Source organism: Macrobrachium nipponense, chromosome 31, assembly GCF_015104395.2.
Source record: "Macrobrachium nipponense isolate FS-2020 chromosome 31, ASM1510439v2, whole genome shotgun sequence".
NCBI classification, from domain to species: Eukaryota; Metazoa; Arthropoda; class Malacostraca; order Decapoda; family Palaemonidae; genus Macrobrachium; species Macrobrachium nipponense.
Window position 1 is genome coordinate 15,568,788 of NC_061093.1, and position 16,505 is coordinate 15,585,292.

Consider the following 16,505-nt stretch of genomic DNA (forward strand, 5'->3'; position numbering starts at 1 on the left):
ATCTTTCATAATGTAACTGGAAAGTTGATCTCACATACAATAAGTACAGTATTGTGACTATAATTGCTTAACAGTAGGAACTTATGGAATGTATAACGTAAAATTGCATAAAGTGCTACATATTTTTTGTGATTTATTGTTAGGAAAAAAAATAGAGGATATTAGATGAATAAAATCTATTTTGGCATGAAAACTAACTCAAACTCTTCAGCTGAACTCTGTGTTTTTGAAGTGAAGTGTGAATTTGAACCACTTTTAAAAAAAAATTCCAGAGCTGTGCCTTACAGAAACAGAAGCGATAGCATGAGTTGCAGATTGACCCACGGTCTCCCAGACATTTGCCAAGCATAGTGTGCAATGATGCAGTTCTGAGTTTTTCTTCAGTCTTTTTTTTTGCTCATCAGAACAGTAGCTATATGTTTGGACATTTTCTTCTTGATTTTATATTTCTTTCCTGTTCATGGTGTATTTAACGAGGTTATAAGAGAGCAAGAGAGAGTGCTAGTGTGTGTGTGCGCGTGTGTGTGCGGGCATTTGAGTGCATACATGTTGAATAGAGAAATGGGAGTGTGTTGCCTGTCTGGAAACACAAACATAGCACAGTGTGGCAAAAAAAAGGCTCTATTTTTAGTGAACAATCACTAAACAGAATAGACATTTTATTGGCGGATTTCAACCAAGAATTGTCAGCTGTGGATTTTAGGCCCGAGCTGTTCTAGGAGTGGATTTGGCGGCTTCCATATGGTAACTATATAACAGGTATAGTTGATTTTTATAATGGATGCAGCATAAATCTGTTTAAGCAGTAAGTTCCATATACTACACAAATTTGATTTATTTTCTTTATAAGTTATGGAGACTTGGCATAAAAAAAAAACAAGAAAAAAACCCAATGAGTATTGTGATAGATGAGATTTGGGAAGCTTGCCATTTTAATAGGTTTAGTTGTGTCTATATTCTTCTTGCAAAGACAGTTTTGTATTCTTTTGAAATAGAGTATGGTTTGTTCATGGCTTAGTATGTTTTTCATTACTGTTACTGTTACGGTTCATCTTTGCAGGGAGACTCAACCTATGTCTTGTGTCATAGTGTTCTCAAAGCAAGTATGTTGCATTTTATAAGCAGCTCCCCAAAACTCCAGTCTGGTCCTTTTCTTTGCCATTCATTCATTCATGCATTACAATCAAAACATGCTTGCTATTAGAAAGCTTCACATTTGAATTAAGTACTAGATTTAAGATTTGTTATTGTCATATATTGATTGCCCTTTGCCTATCTTTGTATCCAGTGTTATATTTCATATGAGCTGTATTTGTGTGTGATAGCCTTGTTTTTTATTTATTTAACCACTTGCCAGACATGCTCACTCCTCTGGCCTGTCTGTACAAGTGTAAGCTTTTTCAACGTCATTTTGTATGATGATCAGTTTTAAAATTTAATAATACAAAGCATTTTCTTGCATGGAGAACAGGTGTTCCAAGGTAAAGGATTGGTTCCTCTCTCTTTTTTTTTTTCTTTTTTTTTTTTTATGTATTTGATGGTATTGATATTTTGTTATCGTTTTCTTACATAAAACTCATAGAAGCCCCAACATACTGTTTCTTTTTATTTTTTGTAACATTTTTACTTGGAAACTTTTTAAAGTACTTAAATGTAAACCACTTGAAAAGAGAGTGAGAGTTAGGTTAATGAAATTTTAAATTGTGGGAAATGGTAGAGGACATCAGAGTGTTTTCAGATATCTGGCAAGTGGCTTTCATTCACTTTTTTTTTTTTTTTTTTTTTAAATTGTAATTTCTCCAGACAATTTGTTGACATGACCTTCTATTTTCTAGGAGGAGGAACGTAAACAGCGAGAGCATTGGAAACGCATCATGGAAGAAAACAAGCGCAAGATTGAAAGAGCTCAGATGAAACTAGTAAGTTTTATTAAGTTCACAAGAATTCAATACTGAATTAAAATTATTTAAAAATTAAAATCCTTTTAAGTAAATTAAGGTTAATAAAATAAAAAAACAAAATTTATAGTGAAGTGAAAGTAGCCATGTGTGTTTTGGAAGATTGAAGATGTGTACAATAATTAGCAAGGCAAAAGCCATGCAAGAAAAATGTTTCGGAGTTTTGTGGGTGTTTTAGAGATAAAATAAGTTTATAATATATTAATTCATGAACCATTAATCATACTGGCTCTTGTGGATGAGGACATGCCAGTCACCAACAAAAGTATGTTTTTATTGCAGTGTCTTACCGAACAATTATACAGCTGTAGGTTCCTTACGAACCTACAGCTCTATAAATGGTTTGGTAAGTATGCAATTAAATTTTATTTAATAATGAAAAAATTCCATATTTGAGTTTAAAGATTAGGCTGTGAAACAAGTCGATCATGCAATACAAAGATAGAACTTCCATAGGAGGGTAGTGCCGACAGTGGACCTCACACACTACACTGTAATCATTACCGAAGGTTTTATTTACAGGATTCCTTCGACCCCTAGCTGCAATATTTTTCATTCCTTTTACTCTACCTCTGTTCATATTCTCTCTTCCATCTACTTCTCCCTCTCCCAACATGTGTTTCATAATTCATTGAGGTTATACTCTTGTTTACACCTTTAAATTCTTTCTACTCTCAATTCCATTTCAGAACTGAATGACCTCTAGGTCCAAGCTTGGACTTTGGCCTAAATCTTATATTCCAATTCAAGTTCCAATAAAGATAAAGAAAACTTTATTATGCATGCTTATCCCTGGATATGAGGGCTGCTTTGCTTAGAGACATCTTGTTGCTATTCTTTAGAATACTTATATATTTTTTTATGAATTGAGCATGGTCACTTTGTTTTTCTTATAACTTAAGGCTGCATTTTGTAAGCAAGAGCCATTGAGATTTTATGAGAGTTCAGCTCTGGGTTTTTTTAAACAAATTTTATGCCTATTGTTGCTGGTGAGTGCCTCTGTCTGTTTACTCATGAACGCTTCCGGATAAATAACTGCTTTTAAGTGATCATAGGCTTCACACCCAAGATTTATTTGTATTAACTCGATCCTTTACACCTCAGTCTTCCAATGGTGCTGTGATCACAGGTTATGCTTATTACGTTAAGCTATCCTTGTCCTCCCTCCTAAATATGTACTGAAACCCCCAAATGTGCTTGATGAGGTTTCTTATTAAACCCTATTGCACTTTTGTGACAAACATTTTTTTTTTTTTTTTTTTTTTTTTTATGTAATCCTTTAGATTATGTATGTTAATGCCAGCTGACATCAAGAGCCTTCCCCTAGTTTAACTCCTAATTGAAGATTTGAGATTCTTGGGCATAACTAAAAATTTTTGTGGGGGAGGAGGAAATTCATGGCAGGAACCCACAAGCAATAATTTTGTAAATGAACTTTATATAAGGAATTAAACTTTCTAAATTTTTTTTTTTCCCCATACAAGAGTGTTGTTTATTGTGGAATTGCTGTGGTATTTTGCATGTTGGAAAAAAAACTGTACCTAATTTTTATACTAAAAATGGTTACACCCGCGGACAAAAACACTCTTTAACCCCCCCCCCCCCTCTCCTCTGGGTTACTCATGGATATGGCAATGTTGCACTTTCGAGTTTTGCCGACAATTGGGAAAACTACCTTGGTGATAATTAAAGTATTCACTTTTGAATAAGAAAGGTTATGTTTCAGACTCATGTTTGTTTTGGAACAATGAAACGGTTCATCGGATTCTATTCTTTTTCACCAATACAGTATCTCTTTCTTGGGTTGTTTATAATCGAAGACAGGAGTTATATTGTCATACTGTCACGCCACAATAGTGGATGTATTAAAGTAATGGCCAACTTGATCCTCAACTACTTCGTTACCATGTGTGAAGTGTGAATGCTACTGCGATCCTGAATAAAAGATGAGAAGAAACAAAAAAAAGTACCGGTGAATAACAATACCTTCAGTTGTAATGATAGAAAACCATATACATAATCTAGGATCAGATTAATATCCAGAAAGGTCATCAGGCCTTAAAAAAAATGCTGAAATATAGATTACCTGCATGAAAAATTATACGCTTTGGATAAGGAAGCATAAAAGCTCTAACAGTGTGTAGCATGACTTCCTCTAAAATTTCGATGTACTGATCGGAATTAAACCTGCCGTTAATTTCAGTTAGCTCACCCACACTATTAAGGTTCCCATCCCCAAATATTTAAACATGGCGACTTTTCGCTTCTTTATAAACGTTGTGGTTCCTTTCCTGTCTTTGTGTTTATTTAAACCCTCCAGCAATGAACACGGACCATGACTAGAGGAGTTAGAAGTCTTTTTCATCAGAAAAAAAACCAAAACACAACCCTACTCCAAAAGTCCAGTCTTTTCAATGTGTTCCCATGCAAAGGCTAGTTTTTGCAATGTGGCGGGCTCCTCTAGCACTTCCTTAACAGCAGCAACCCTACAAAAAAAAAAATTTAATATCTTGATAAAGAGCATGGAGAAACTAGGGACAGAACGGCAGCGTATTAGCTTAAACCTTACGAGACCCCCAATGTTATGTTAGAAATTAAGATACTCTCCTACATTGCAATAATTGTGATTAGCTTAAAAGCATTACAAATTGAAAAGGCAAAATAAATTAGATACAAAATTCTAGTTTCGGAAATATCTTTAAATCAAACTTTATTCAATCAGTTTTCAGCAAAGTTATAATCTATAAAATTTTCATATATATACATTACCTCAACATCCCTACTTGAATAATCTCTAATCAAACTTCTTAACAGCTACCTACAATAATTACGCCACGCAAGCAGCAGTATGTCTAAGATCACAATCCGTGAAAGTCCTCATTCTATTAGTCTTGACTGAGTTAAAAGAAACTTCTGTCAAAATAGAAATGGAACACCTTAGATACTTTTACAAAACACTGTAGTAGTAATGCTAGGTTGCAGGGAACCAAATAAAACAAAGGGATCAAAGTCCATGGAGTATGCTATGTATAAAATGTAACTGAATTATAGTCCTTTATTGTTATTAAGGTTCTGAATTGATCAAAACCTAAGAGGTACCCAGCTGTTAGGGGTCATATTCAAAAACTCTTCCGCGAATGAGATTTAGTTCAAATGAATAATCAAAAAATGTAGAATACTTCTGTTCAGTACCTACCGGTGATGGATTCCATTACGATGAGGTATTAGTCTGTTGTCGTGACTGAAACGTCCAATTGAATTCTCTGGGTAGTCTCTCCAGCATTAATGAAGGGTGCTCTTGGAACGTTGGCCAGCACCCTTGCATCATCTGCTGCAGTAGTAAGTCTTGGATGTCCTGAACTTGGGAGATCTGTTAAAACGCCAGATTCATCGAATTGCTGCAACCACAGATATGCCTCTGCCTAGGAATATCCCCGACATTAAATCCTGCACTACGCAGACCAACAGATTGTCCACACAGGGGCAATAGCATCGTGTGGTGGTCTGTTTGCCATGGTCTAAACAAACATTAATGAGTGAAGCGTACTCTAAAATCCGTCATTACTTTTGTAATTTGCTAACAAAACTTCCATAATCTGTAAATAATCTTGGGTTGTGTGGTAACCAGGCTACCTCATTCATGTTATTCATGGAAATAATGTATTTTGAGTTATGATATATTTCGTTCCGCACTCAGATTAGATTTTTGGAATAGGTATTCTCGAAAAATGTCATTCTCCGTGAAAACCATGAAATGTCTTTTCTCTATTGCTATATTTTTTTTTTTATTATCTAAAAGATCTCAGTTATGAGGAGCAGACATGATTCCATTTGGTAACTATCACACGCCTAAAATAAATCGGCATTAGATAGTTTAACCATAGACACTCACTTTTTTATCTAAAGTATATTTGTGTATGATTAATATCGAGATAATGTAAATGCGAATTTTAAAACATTAATAACCAGGCAGCTTCTTAATTAATTTCTCTTCCAAGAAAGGAAAATGATGGAGAAATGTAGAAAACGTTTATAACTTAAGACAATTTTTCTTTTGCAAAAAATGTTTCTGAATATCTGATTATCATCAAAGCTGTAAATCTTTATGTTTGTGATTTCTACCCTAAAATAGGGTAACCAAGAAAAATAATTGAGATCCCTTGAATACAAAAAATATACATATTCCTGTAATGTTCATGGACTCATTTCATTAACTGCAGCCAAGAGTGGCATGTAAGACCACAAAACTAAACTTATTTTCATGTTCTATAGACCAACGCTATTTTGGTGATTCAAAAGGAACGGAAAAAAGGGGAAAAAAAAAAAAAAAAAAAACCTTGAAAAATTGACCTGAGAACATTAGCCTGGCTGGTTGTTTTCTTTTCAACAAAGTGTATTGTAACCACATGTTTTTTCTCAATTAACGATAGTAGTAGATTTTAGTCAGCTCCTTTTTGTCTGGACAGAGGCTCTTGCTTTTCCAGCAGCCTGTTAGTGATGATTGGTGTTTGTATACTTCTCTGCAACACACCATTTGGCTCAATTTAACAAGTGGGCCAGAAATGAAAATAAGTAGCGGGAGATAGTGTTATAGAAGCAAGTCCTGGTAAGTAGGATAGCATGGGAAGGAAAGGCTAAAATTTGAGTTAGAAAGGTTGGGAATCAAAGTTCCCTTAGTAGCGATTGAATGTTGGAATAATGTGGTGAATGGATGATATTTTGCTTATAGTACCTGGGATAGCTCTATGCCAATTAGGGTTTTCTTCACTTGAGAGTGGCTCGGTTCCCAGTGGTGCTACAATGTTGCTCTTCTCTGTACCGCTCTTGAAGGTATCTGGAGAAGAGGATGACAGAAGGGGTGGGATTTTTGGGTGAGGTAGAATTGAATAGCAGGTGCTTGGGTTTGAAGGTTTGGATGAGTGAGAGGTTTGAATGGGAACTTAGCAATGTCTCTCATTCAATTGGTTTCCCTGTTAGAAGTTCGAAGAGACAGAAACGATACTTCAAATGTTCATGTTACAACTTTCTCTGAATGATTTGGGATCTTCTTGGTTGGCGCTGGCAGAAATATGAGAGGGGGAAGAAGGGTGTGAGGAAGGGTCTGGGAAGGAGGACAGTCAACCTTGGACTTTGACAGAAGAGGGGCAGACTGTTTCACTAGGCACTGATTCTTGTTTGGCTGTCTTGTATGCTTGGGTTTTGAATGTCTTGGAGGTGGGGGGATGTCTGGGAGTTGCTTTCATCTTTGCAGGTTTGTCCAGTCTGAATTTGCACCACTTGTTCCCAGCATGATGTTGAAGAGAACAGTTTGGGCATTTGCTTTCAACTGTTTCTTCTCTCTTGAAAGCATCGAGGTACTGTTTTGTAGGGTGTGGTTTGCTGCATATACCACACCTCTCTGTGGCTGTAAGATTGTATTGGCTCAGGTATGAATGCTTCTGTGAGGAATGATCCCAATATTCCAAGTTCAAGGGAAACTTGGTAATGATTTTTCTTGTGGAAGTCTCTGACTTCCCAATACATCTCTTTGTGTCTAGAACATTCTGCAGCTGTAGAATGGGGTCTAGAGGCAGGGTGGTCAGGTGTTCTACAAATAATAGCTTTTCTAACTTTCTCTGACGGATCAAGTTGTTGGAAAGCAGTGTTGACTGTAGAAATTCATCAGTGTCTTTAGTTTTTGTTGTAGTGATCATATCACCAAGCAAATAGGGTTTAACTGACATGCCTAGATTTGGATTTTGTTTTTCAAGCTTTGCTACTGCTGCATAGGCAGAAAGTTTTTCTTGAGCAGGGATTCCATATTTTAGAAATGATGGCAAGGAATTGGCTGCATGAGACGATATGAAAGGGGGTTTCTTCATTTCTTGCAATCAATAAGTTTCTGTAGTTGGAGGAGTTATCATCCTCTAACTGAGAAGGGCCGGGGGCCTTGATGGCGAGTTTTTTCATCCGATGAAACATTGTACATCTGCTTGTGATGAGAAGTGGTATATTCTTCAAAGGATAGTTGGTTGTTGAACAGGGCAGTGAGTCAATAACGACTCATAAAAAGCTAAAAAATGGCAAGTTGGCAATTCCATGATAGGGAGCAACTTGTGGCTCGTCGACAACTCTACAGGGGCTAAATCGAAACTGCAATAACAATATAGGTAATGTAAGGTAGACTAATTCCAGCGCTCGGTATTCGGCCATAAATATCATAAATTTATTCATTCAAGCCTACAATGTATTTGAACCATCGTAGATAGAGATGACTGCTAACAGAGGACCTATCTATTGAATTTTAACAGCACTTATCAATAGCAAAATATAACTCGCCGAACTTCCCATAGAGAAGAAAAATAATTGAAAACCTATTTGGAATTTTTTAATAAAACTGAAAACAGATGTCAGCAGTAGAAAAGTGAATTACTGAGGTAAGATTTTTCTCAAGTAGGAAAATATGAGCAAGAGAGAGAAGAGATATTCTTACCTTCAAAAACAATGATTGAGTTCGATCTTTCTGTCTTTTGCCTAGAGATATGAATCATTACACAATGAACGATAATTCATAAAATCCATTAAGTGCTTAACGGCTGTACAAGGTTCATCTATATGGGTAAAAATAGTAGAAAACAGTGAAAGACATCATAGGTGTAAGCAAAGGTGAATGTATAGTTCAAGTATCACCAAGGTCGTTTCCCAATTCTCAGCAGCATGGAAAGAGTGCGACGTTGCCAAATTCATGAGTAACCCAGACAAGGGAGGAAAGAGAGTTTTGTCCGCTGGTGTACCAGGAATATTTATAAAAAGTAATTGGAAAAAAATAATTTTAAACTTCTCTCACAGGCAGAGCAACAACTCCAGATGGTGGAAGAGCAGCGCAAGATGGATGAGGAACGGCAGAGGATCAAAAGGGAACAGGAAAAGCGTACACGTGGAGGAGGAGCAAAAAAATAATCCTCGGAAAAAAATAACACGCGTCCAAAAATCTCCTTACTATTGATTATTTTTTCTTTTATTTCTTATGCATGGGGTACGTTTTAGTTTCATAGGTTAAAAGTAATATTCACAACCAGTTTTTTTCAGGACTTATGCTTTATCTATGCATGGGTGTTAGATTCCAGAGATTAAATGGCAAAGAAGAAGTTTGAAACTTTGACATGGTTATCTTCTGTGTTATTTCATACCATGTCATATTAGCAATATTATTTTTTATTTTTGAAGTGTAATCTTGTAGAATTTTCATTCTTTTTCTTCTTACGTGACTGGTAATACTTTGGCCTTGTGGAAATGATTGCTGGTAGTGAGCGATCAGCATATTTGCAGTTAATGGTAAGCAGCCCCGTGTTCAATACAGACTACAGGAATGTAGCAATTAACCGAGTGAAGTGAAGAGCTGTGACTTCATAGTAGTGTATTTAATAATAAATGGTCTTGATTTTCTACTGAGTGTTGTCTAGTTGAAGGATATGTTGTGGAGGCTTAGTGTGTGTATATTTGTAATACAGTATCCTCAAAATTGGGCAAGCAGGATTGACACTGAAATTGAAGAAAGTGATTTCTTGATTCAGCAGTTGAATCTGGAACTTTTGCTAGGTGTTAGGAATTTTTTTTTTTTTTTGTACATCATGGCCTACATACAGTCTTTCTCTTCAATTTACATTCTCTCTTTTTCTCTCTTCAGAATGGCATCCTTACTCTATCTCTCACTGCTTCCTTCTTTCATAATTACCTACTCTCTCTCTTCATGAGTAATTACTTCAGCTTTAGTTTTCTTTCATTTTCTTTTTATGTATGAATGTTAAAATACATAGGACATTATCATTACACATGCATATACTGTATACATAAAAACTATGCTCCTATAAATATATATATTTATATATATATATATATAACTTTTAGGAGACATTTATGTGAAAATTTAAGTTCAAGAGGTTTCTTCAGTGAAGAATGTTTTTTATGACTTGTTTATAAATAATAATTTCAACTTCGTTGTGTGATTTCTTTTACCTGTTAGAAAATTCAGGGTGATTTATGTAGGAAAAATTTGAAAAATGAATATCTGCCTGGGTTTTTAGATGTTGAAAATCTTTCACTTCCATAGTAAAATTGTAGTGGAACAAAATCATTTAGGGTGATTAGTGGTTAAATAATGTATACTGCAGTTACTGGTAGCTATTTAGATACCTGACGTAATTAAACACTAGCTGACCAACCCAGTGCTGCCAGGGAAAAACCTGAATGACAACCAATAAACTCACTTTTTTGTTTTTCCAACTTTCCTACTTTACACCCCCTCTACTTTCTCTCTCTTCCTGTCCCTCTCATCCTTCCTCTCACTTTTTCCAGCTTTCTCCTAGCTAAACACCCCCTCTTCTCTCCCTCTAGCTCCTTTTCTGTTAAGGCCTGTCCACACGAGGGCGGCTGATGGCGTGCTCCGGGCTGATGGGCAAAATTTCTGGCGGGATTACCCGTGAGTGTTGTCCACACGGGTGGCGATGGAGAGGTGGGCGTGCCCGACGATGCCAGTGGTGTGTTTAGTGCGGTACGATAAACATGGTGCCTACCGCAAAGAAGATATTGTGTAGCATAATAATTGCTTTGTGTGTGATGAAAAAGAAGAGAATATGGTGCAAAGAATGGCTTGGTAAAAGAAATGTATATGGTTAACATACGTCTGCCAGGGTCGAAGCTCAAGCCATCGGGCACCACCATGGTGATTTTGCTACAAGACCCCCGTTAGAGGGGGGGGAGGTCCGTCGATCAGGCCCGGTCGTGTGGACAGGCCTTTACTCTCCAACCATCACTGCCTCTTTCCCTCTTCTCACTAATACCAGTCTCTCTCTCTCTCTCTCTCTCTCTCTCTCTCTCTCTCTCTCTCTCTCTCTCTCTCTCTCTCTCTCTCATTAATATTGCAATTCCTCCAGTATACACCAATATTGCCAATTCCACACGATCAACACCAGTCAGCAATCATCGTCAGTCATCACCACTTTAAAGTAATCTCTCCAACACAATAAAAAAAATAATAATCTCTGTGTCCCCATTATAACTAAGCCTTTCCAAAGCATAAGGAAAAACTTACGCACATCCAATGTATTTAATTTCCTTTTCTCTTCATTCAAGAGAGAGAAAACATCTCTCAAAAAAAAAAGACCCTATGGGCATCTCACATCATCAACTAATCGTTATCAGCTGATGTCCTGTGGCATTGGATATTCATTGTCAAGGGCAAACTCATCTCCCAATACCCCGACAAAGAAAAAAAGTTCACCCCCCACTGAGAAAAAACAAAAAAAAAAAAAAAAAAAAGTTTTGCCCTCCACTGAGCGTTAGAACACCCCCCCTGAACAGTGTTTTGAGTACCCCCCGAGGCAGGCCAGTAGTACCCTCCCGGTAAGCAATGCCCCCGAGGCAGGCCAGTACTCCCTTGCAATACCTCTGCGTTCGGTTAGCAGAAAGTGCTGAACCCGCAAGAACGACTGGGGTCGCGCTCTGTCTCCAGTGAAAACCTGTTATACACACGTATATGTTAAACAAAGACGAATGCGTCTCTTCTTTAAACATGCGCCCAATAAAGAAAGAAAACACGTCACTTTTCACTACTATGGTGAAAAAAAGTGGTATCTTAAACCAATCCAATAACACAAAATTATTCCAAAAAACACCCCAGGACTAAAAAAAAAGGCTCTTTAACACACCCCTTCATAGTGAGGAAAAAACCCGGAATTTGAACAAGAGACACTAACACACACACTCGCAGGCATCTCGGGAATCACACTCACAAACTCTCGGTTCTGACTGTTCCCAGCTCTCTCGAGGCATCTTGCCCTGGGGAAAATGCTGAGTCTAGTTCAATTCTCTCACATCATTGCCACAGTTAACGGACGGATATTTTCTCATTATCTCTCACTTAGCAACTGAAATTTAACAATCTAACAATTTTCCACAATCCCACAAGAGGCTTTGTCGTTTGAAAACCACCGCTAAGCCACCAAAAACTCTCTTCGGAGGCGCCTACCTACGGCTTATAAAAATATATAAAAGCCCCTTAAACCGACCTGCCACCAAAACCTGTTACCCACCGCTGATACCTATTACCAGCGAAGGGTATTTAGAATATTTTTTTTTTGGTATGCGTTAAAGCCTAAGCGTAAGACGAACTGCTTTACATACAATCTCTCTCTCTCTCTCTCTCTCTCTCTCTCTCTCTCCCTCTCTCTCTCTCTCTATCTCTCTCTCAATGCGGTCACTGGCATAGCCTTTCTCTCTCTTTCTCTCTCTGGCATAGCCTTCTCTCTCCATTCTAACAGGTCATCAAATTAGTCAGAGTTATGAAAAAAATATAATATTTATTTAACAATGGAAAGATAATAATTCAAGTCACACAGACAAACCACTTAGATAACCCCCAGTATTAAAATGTCTCAATCAGTAATTAGTCACACCAATCTCTTCTCCATCTTCGTATCACTCCATCCCCACAAAAAAAGTCACAGCACATCACAATGGCATATTAAATATATTATTAATTATAGCCCTCTTTCATCTGCACACACACACACATATATATATATAATATATATATAGTATATATATATATATATATATATATATATATATATATATATTAGAGATGTATCGGAATCAGCATCGGCATCTACGGATTACCAGCGTTTTTTATAAATCCGCGTCCGCATTAGCTAGCAAGCAGCAACCGCATCCGAAAAATCCCATTTTCAGACATCCGATACATACACCTCTTATATATATATATATATATATATAAATATTATATATATATATATATATATATATATATATATACATATATTTATATCTATAAGAGGGCCACATCAGATTTACCGAACGGAGCTGATCCTTTTCGTATAATCAGTTTCATCTAATTTTACTAAATTATTAAAGCAATTCACGCATTGAGACTTATTAGTTTGTGGATTAAATAATAGAAGTATGTGGTGTTAGTATGGTGTTTTTACATTGCATAGAACCAGTAGTTATTCAGCAACTGGACCAACAGCTTTAAGTGACTTTCCGAACCACGTCGAGAGTGAAGTTTCTGTCACCAGAAATAAACATCTCTCACCTCTCAATGGAATGCCCGAGAATCGAAGTCGCGGCCACCAGGGTGGCAGGCCAAGACCATACCGATCACGCAGTGAGGATCTTTTCCGCGATGATGACCGCCAAAGGTTTTTATTTGTCCGGTATGTCTCCACCTTTTATGCGTGTTTTAGTACAAGCCCGATGAGGATGACTGTAAAATCTTACGCAAAAGACTGTAAATACCATGAAGATAATGGCCTCAAGAAATATTAGTTCTAGACAGCGACCCGCGAAATCCTTGGGGTCATTATCTACGAAAAGATACAATTACGCCAATGCAGAACTATATGATGAGACGATAACTAGTTGTTAACGTGTCGGGATCTTAACGGACAGCATTATACGAAGAATAAATTTCCAAATAATTACGCGAGCACTGCAGGGAACTGAATAAAAATAGGGTACAAAAATTATAATTGTATTTTGGGGGAATTTTAAGGGCGACCAAAACACACCGATTTGCAATATTAATCAATCACCGGCTAAACAGCTATAGTAGATTCACATCAAGCGTGCATTTGATGTCTAGGCCAGTCCCTTACGACGCTCCTGATTGGCCGTTGATAAGCCAATCACAGGGCTGGAAACTCTCAGTCTCTCTCGAGAGCTCACATGGGTAGGATCTATGTTCCACCGCTCCTGAGGGATACCTCTTTCAAAAGCATCTTCAGGAGAAAAGCTTAAGTATATCTTAGTTTTACCAGACCAGCTGATTAACAGCTCTCCTAGGGGCTGGCCCGAAGGATTAGATATTTTTACCTGGCTAGGAACAATTGGTGACCTAGCAACAGGACCTACAGCTTATTGTAGGATCCGAACCACACTATCGAGAAATGAATTTCTATCACCAGAAATTAATTCCTCTGATTCCGCGTTGGCCGAGCCGGGATTTGAACTTCGAAACCATCCCCTCAGGAGAAGTGGATCATACATCCTGCCTATATGAACTCTTGAGAGAGGCTGAGAGTTTCCAGCCCTGTGACTGGCTTATCAACAGCCAATCAGGAGCGTCGTAAGGGACTGGCCTAGACATCAAATGCACGCTTGATGTGAATCTACTATAGATCTATTGATGAATACATAACATACCAATGTCTCATCTCTTTTAACTTTAGACAAAACCAGTCACCCTTCCCTTTACTTACTCTAAACATGACTCACTTGATCATGAAACACTCTAGTGGCTCTAATTAGAAAACTTATACTTTATACCAGTGGTTCTCAACTTTTTTTTGGGCTATGCACCATATGTCAGAATGTCAACCCCCTTTCCAAAATTGTCACCTCACAAGGTGCATTCCAAAGAATATGCAACAAAATACTAATACAAACACACAAGCAAGCAGAGAGAAAGACCCAGCGTGACCTCTCAGTATTGCGGACCGATGCACACCGCGTTTTTGTGCGGTCCTAGAGCCAGTTTAAGCCTGCCAATCTCGTGGAACAACAATTACTCCTCTCATCTATGTGCTCTCCAACGTTTCAATCTATGAGTTAAAGCCTAAACATTCAGTTCTAAATGGTAAGCATTATAAAGATTTTAAGAAATGGTAAATCCAATGAAGTCAAAATCACAACAAAATTCAAATAACAAAAATTTTCTGCCAGTATATAATGACGGTTATGCTTACAGATTTCGATCAATTGAATGTGGTGTATATGTCATCAGATAATGGTATTCTCTCTCTATTTCTCTCTCTCAGACAGAGTCGCTTTCTCTCGGTGTCTGTTTCCTACTGATAAATGTCTTAAAGCTTCTTAACTTCTTATCCTGGTGACAGGAAAAAAAAAAAAAAAAAAACCCCCAAAAAAAAAAAAAAAAAAAAACCTGGAGTTCTCCCATTGGCCACCCTTGCTTGAGAACCAGCCAATCACCAGCGACGTCTCGCGTTATTCGTTTCAAAGTTTGTCCAGATGGTTCATTTTCTACAAGACGGAGTAACTACAGGAAACGTAATGCAGCTCGTTTCAGAATGCTCGAGTTATGACCGTCTCGAGCAAGGCTGGTGGAGAAATGTGAGATTATTTCAGTTAAATAAAATACCCAGTATGAAGTGTCGTCCTAGTAGCAGTATCTAGATTTCTCAGCTCCCAAATGTCCAGTTACTAGGTCAGTCTTGTTCGCTGATAAATGAAATCTTTATCAGCGGAACTCCAGACAAATGTATACTTGTTTTTACTTTCTTCGTTCGCTGGTATGAAGAGATCCCTTAACTTTCTACAAATGAATTTTTTCAAAAACTAATAAAATCCATCCTTTCGGGAAAAGTGAGTCTCTCTCCCCCTAAGCAGCAGACTTAATAAGCCTTGCAAAATCTCCCATTACACGTTCGCTGGTATGAAGAGATCCCTTAAACAGTTTCTAGAAATCATATTTCAAAACTAATAAATCCATCCTTTCGGGAAAAATGGGCAAATCTAATTCTCTCTCCCCTAAGCAGCAGACTTAATTAAGCCTTGCAACATCTCCGATTACACGTGCTAAAGGTATGCCACAGCAATGCAAATGACTGTCGCGATGTTAGGAGAGAATTGTTACAACTGGATCGAGTCACAGGAATCTGTGCAACACAACGCTACACTCGGTGACTTCGGGCTGTGGCATCTTTTTATTTTTCCCCTCTGCCAGACGTATTCACGTCTGTTGGAAAATTCAGTGGATGAGGGAAGGATCTAACGTGCCAAAAAGCTTTTGACATAATTGGGGATCATTCATTCCAGTACTGGTCAGTCTCCACAGAAGGATACATAAAAAACATAGAATAGGATAGAATACAGAATTGAAGCCAAAGGCCAAGCACTGGGACCGCTGAGGATATTCAGCAAAAGGTTTAAAGGTTTCAAAGGTGTAACAGGAAGGAAAAACTCGCAGTTGCACTAGGAACCAATTTTTAGTGTGGAAAAGTTAGATGGAAGAAAGACAATACGAACGGAGGTACAGTAAGGGGTTGCTGACTAACGTGTACCGTATACATGCCTTTTCTAAGTTATGAATATTATGGGAATCATAAACAGAATAGGCATATATTCATACCTTTCTATCACATAGACACATACAAGACAGTGGACGGGAGAATAACTTACCTTAGTCCCATCTCTCTCTCTCTCTCTCTCTCTCTCTCTCTCTCTCTCTCTCTCTCTCGTATATATATATATATAATATATATATATATATAATTATATATATTATATATAGATATATATATATATATCTAGATATATATATATATATATATATATATATTGTACAGTATAAACACATAAAAACATTACATATGTATGTATTGTATTATTTGTGCGCTACAGAGAAGAGGAAGAGAGAGAGAGGGAAGAGAGGAGAGAGAGAGAGACCTTACCTCACTTTTCTCAACTCCAGAACCCACTGACAGACAGCTGGACAGACTTTAAATTATCCTTTTATATAAGGTCTATTAT

General features: G+C 37.3%; 1 long non-coding RNA gene across 1 annotated transcript; it reads left to right on the forward strand.

Annotated features, from left to right (window-relative positions):
• The first annotated feature begins 265 nt into the window (after positions 1–265).
• Positions 266–8,887, forward strand: LOC135206642 (uncharacterized). Its single transcript, XR_010312805.1, has 3 exons — positions 266–759; positions 1,836–1,919; positions 8,787–8,887. It is a non-coding gene; the product is annotated as an uncharacterized LOC135206642 (long non-coding RNA).
• The last annotated feature ends 7,618 nt before the right edge of the window (positions 8,888–16,505 follow it).